Genomic DNA, 5000 nt, shown 5'->3' with positions numbered 1-5000 from the left:
GCGTCCCCCACCCCAGACATGTGACGTCACACTATCGGTATTGACGACTAGACTGATTCCTTATAATCATTTGCCATACACCGGTGGAAGCTGCCGAGACGAGTAACTACATAGCGGGCTCGCCGTGTCACTAATGTACAGAGATACAATAGTTTCGACTGGAACCGGATTAAACGTATACACGGCGCTGATTAGTAATAGATAGAGCCATCAGAATACAGATAATGTATACAACTGTCCGTATACATGCTGAAAGACTCTGCTCACAATCACACGTCAGCCAGACACTCTTATCACGCACTACTCTCTGCCTGTAACAGGCACACAGACAATATCTAAGCACCAGCATGGAACAACACCCAGTGCATCCTCTCTGCCACATTAGACAATCCACACTATCATAACCAGACCGGAGGTCCACTCGGAAAACAGAATATCCCACCCTTCCGACAACCACCATTGCTCAGCTAAGCCACCAACACCCCACACATGTCCTACACAGGGGTGCACCCAACATCACAATACTGCCTCCTGTCACACCACACAAACAATGGCACGAATGAAAGACACAGGTCTGCCACAAGCATGGAATCAGAGCGCCGCCTGTTATGAGCCAAAGGTGCACCCTGACGTGGCAAATCAGATGATGCCGCAGTCATTTACTTACGATAATCACAATCAACAAACCAGCCCCCCCCCCCCCCCGAAAACACCTTTCCTTACAACAATGTGTCCTTAACCTAACCCGTATTGTGCCTTAACCTAACCCGTATTGTGCCTTAACCTAACCCTTATGTGCCTTAACCTAACCCATATTGCGCCTTAACCTAACCCATATTCGCCTTAACCTAACCCATATTGCGCCTTAACCTAACCCATATTGCGCCTTAACCTAACCCATATTGTGCCTTAACCTAACCTATATTGTACCTTAACCTAACCCATATTGTACCTTAACCTAACCCATATTGTACCTTAACCTAACCTATATTGTACCTTAACCTAACCTATATTGTACCTTAACCTAACCTATATTGGGCCTTAACCTAACCTATATTGGGCCTTAACCTAACCTATATTGGGCCTTAACCTAACCTATATTGGGCCTTAACCTAACCTATATTGGGCCTAACGTAACCCACGGCGCCTTAACCTAACCTATATTGACCTTAACCTAACCCATATTGTACCTTAACCTAACCTATATTGGCCTTAACCTAACCTATATTGGGCCTTAACCTAACCTATATTGGGCCTTAACCTAACCTATATTGGGCCTTAACGTAACCCACGTTGCGCCTTAACGTAACCCACGTTGCGCCTTAACGTAACCCACGTTGCGCCTTAACGTAACCCACGTTGCGCCTTAACGTAACCCACGTTGCGCCTTAACTAACCCACGTTGCGCCTTAACCTAACCCATATTGCGCCTTAACCTAACCATATTGCGCCTTAACCTAACCCATATTGCGCCTTAACCTAACCCATATTGTACCTTAACCTAACCTATATTGTACCTTAACCTAACCTATATTGTACTTAACCTAACCTATATTGGGCCTTAACCTAACCTATATTGGCCTTAACCTAACCTATATTGGGCCTTAACCTAACCTATATTGGGCCTTAACCTAACCTATATTGGGCCTTAACGTAACCCACGTTGCGCCTTAACGTAACCCACGTTGCGCCTTAACGTAACCCACGTTGCGCCTTAACGTAACCCACGTTGCGCCTTAACGTAACCCACGTTGCGCCTTAACGTAACCCACGTTGCCTTAACCTAACCCATATTGCGCCTTAACCTAACCCATATTGCGCCTTAACCTAACCCATATTGCGCCTTAACCTAACCCATATTGTGCCTTAACCTAACCTATATTGTACCTTAACCTAACCCATATTGTACTTAACCTAACCTATATTGTACCTTAACCTAACCTATATTGTACTTAACCTAACCCATATTGCGCCTTAACCTAACCCATATTGCGCCTTAACCTAACCCATATTGCGCCTTAACCTAACCCATATTGCGCCTTAACCTAACCCATATTGCGCCTTAACCTAACCCATATTGCGCCTTAACCTAACCCATATTGCGCCTTAACCTAACCCATATTGCGCCTTAACCTAACCCATATTGTACCTTAACCTAACCCATATTGTACCTTAACCTAACCTATATTGTACCTTAACCTAACCTATATTGTACCTTAACCTAACCTATATTGTACCTTAACCTAACCTATATTGGGCCTTAACCTAACCTATATTGGGCCTTAACCTAACCTATATTGGGCCTTAACCTAACCTATATTGGGCCTTAACCTAACCTATATTGGGCCTTAACGTAACCCACGTTGCGCCTTAACGTAACCCACGTTGCGCCTTAACGTAACCCACGTTGCGCCTTAACGTAACCCACGTTGCGCCTTAACGTAACCCACGTTGCGCCTTAACGTAACCCACGTTGCGCCTTAACGTAACCCACGTTGCGCCTTAACGTAACCCACGTTGCGCCTTAACCCAACACACGTTGCGCCTTAACCCAACACACGTTGGGCCTTAACCCAACACACGTTGGGCCTTAACCCAACACACGTTGGGCCTTAACCCAACACACGTTGGGCCTTAACCCAACACACGTTGGGCCTTAACCCAACACACGTTGGGCCTTAACCCAACACACGTTGGGCCTTAACCCAACACACGTTGGGCCTTAACCCAACACACGTTGGGCCTTAACCCAACACACGTTGGGCCTTAACCCAACACACGTTGGGCCTTAACCCAACACACGTTGGGCCTTAACCCAACACACGTTGGGCCTTAACCCAACACACGTTGGGCCTTAACCCAACACACGTTGGGCCTTAACCCAACACACGTTGGGCCTTAACCCAACACACGTTGGGCCTTAACCCAACACACGTTGGGCCTTAACCCAACACACGTTGGGCCTTAACCCAACACACGTTGGGCCTTAACCTGCTCTGTAATTGTCATACGACGCGTTAAATTAGTGTGGTGTTGCCTAACTGCAACCCCCGCAATATAGTTTGCTACTCGCACTGCCTGGTCCCCAGAGTATCGCTTCATGTTAAACACCTTGCAGCTATACACTGTAATGCGGATGGCAGCAGGACGTACATGCTCAATGCCCTTCGCAGTTGTTCATTGGCATTTGCATGGCGAAGCACAGCCTACGTTGTGGTACGGCGTGTGTCAACTGTCCGCTGATGTTGTACGTCCAAATCACACACTGTACTGCACATTGGTCCTCATGTACTGAATGATACATCGTGGTACATGTGTGACCGTACCACGACTGCGCCAACAACGGCGAACCATACGGTCCAAATATTGTGCACTCAGCTACGTGTCGTCTCCCTATAAGAGCTGGATTGCAGTATGGTATGCCGTGGATGGCGATCAGCATGAGCCGTCTGTTGATGTAGTGGCGCGTGTTGTCAGACGTAGTCGTCTCTTCTCACACACCGTGATAGCATGGTGCACTGCGTTCCACATCTGCGACATGCGACAGAGGCCGGTTGACAGTCGTTCGCGCAATGGACATCGCATACGTACGGGGGCCACCTTCCACGTGTTCGCGAAGCGTGCACATGTTGTTGCGTGTATGTGGGCAGACATAGTGTGTCGTGACACCTGACACAGGCATGCAACAATCGTTGAATTTGCAAATGGCGATGGACGTCTACGTTTGCTGGTGACGTTACGCAAATGAACAACTGGTAAACGGTTGTGGTGCGGTTGTTCTCGCTAGAGGTGAATCAGTGATGGCGACGATCGGTTGAGCTACCAACCGGTTGTTTCAGCGATACCCACCATGCCCACGAACGTGAATGGCATGTGGGTGTGAAGCGATACGCGGCGGTGGCTGGGTGGGACCGTCCCCGGCCGGTGAGGGGGGGCCTCCCGGCGTGCTGGCCGCGCGGTGCGTGGGCGCACGCGCTACAGCCGGCTGGTGGGGGCGGCCAGTGGCAGGCGCGCCGGCCGACGGAGGCGGCAGGCGGCGCAGCTGCGCGCCGGCGCACCCTGCACGCGGCGCCGTGCGGCCAAAGTAGGTCCTCGCGGGCCCGGTGCGAAGCGCGGTGGACATCTGCAGTGTGCTGGTCCGATTGAGGACTGTGTGCGCTGAGGATGCGCCGCCGCCCGGCGCTCGGCGCCGCGACGCCGTCTGCTGCTCGGTCGCCTCTGCGGTTCTCGCAGGTGGTTTGTATCGCAGCTGTGCGGACGTGTTGGCGCGTGCGCTGTGCTGGGAGAGTTCGCTTCGGCACCCAAGTGGGGCTTTTGTCCTTCTGTGGCGCTGGCGTTGGAGCTGCCGGCCACCGTAGGTGGCGCGTGTTGTCTCCCGCCGGCAATGCCACGACAGCACGCTCCCGGGCCTCTGTCGGCAGCGGCAAGCTCAGTTGGGAGCACGGGTGGTCGCACCTAAAGCGTCTACTCGCCAAACTCCGGGCGATTGCGCCTCTCTCGAACCCGACCAAGTACTTAGGACGGCGCTGCGCGCCGCCGGGACCTGAGAGGGTTTCGAGGTGTATTGTGCAGGGGAGCTCAGCCTCCTCCTGTTTGCAGAATAATTGAGCGGACGCTTGCGTGTTCGCGCGGGCCCCCGGGACACACTCCCGGGCGGCCGGCTGCTCAGCTCTAGTTGACGCAGCTCCCTGGTTGATCCTGCCAGTAGTCATATGCTTGTCTCAAAGATTAAGCCATGCATGTCTCAGTACAAGCCGCATTAAGGTGAAACCGCGAATGGCTCATTAAATCAGTTATGGTTCCTTAGATCGTACCCACGTTACTTGGATAACTGTGGTAATTCTAGAGCTAATACATGCAAACAGAGTCCCGACCAGAGATGGAAGGGACGCTTTTATTAGATCAAAACCAATCGGTCGGCTCGTCCGGTCCGTTTGCCTTGGTGACTCTGAATAACTTTGGGCTGATCGCACGGTCCTCGTACCGGCGACGCATCTTTC

The 5000-nt window shown here is 51.4% G+C and overlaps 1 non-coding gene across 1 annotated transcript in view; it reads left to right on the top strand.

Annotated features, from left to right (window-relative positions):
- The first annotated feature begins 4685 nt into the window (after nt 1–4685).
- Nucleotides 4686–5000, top strand: part of LOC124582902 — a 1910-nt gene continuing 1595 nt past the window's right edge. Inside the window, exon 1 of the ribosomal RNA XR_006973964.1 lies at nt 4686–5000. This exon is cut by the window's right edge and continues 1595 nt beyond it. This is a non-coding gene — a ribosomal RNA (small subunit ribosomal RNA).

Source organism: Schistocerca americana, unplaced genomic scaffold (assembly GCF_021461395.2).
Source record: "Schistocerca americana isolate TAMUIC-IGC-003095 unplaced genomic scaffold, iqSchAmer2.1 HiC_scaffold_422, whole genome shotgun sequence".
NCBI classification, from domain to species: domain Eukaryota; kingdom Metazoa; phylum Arthropoda; class Insecta; order Orthoptera; family Acrididae; genus Schistocerca; species Schistocerca americana.
This window is presented reverse-complemented; position numbering and strand designations above follow the sequence as displayed.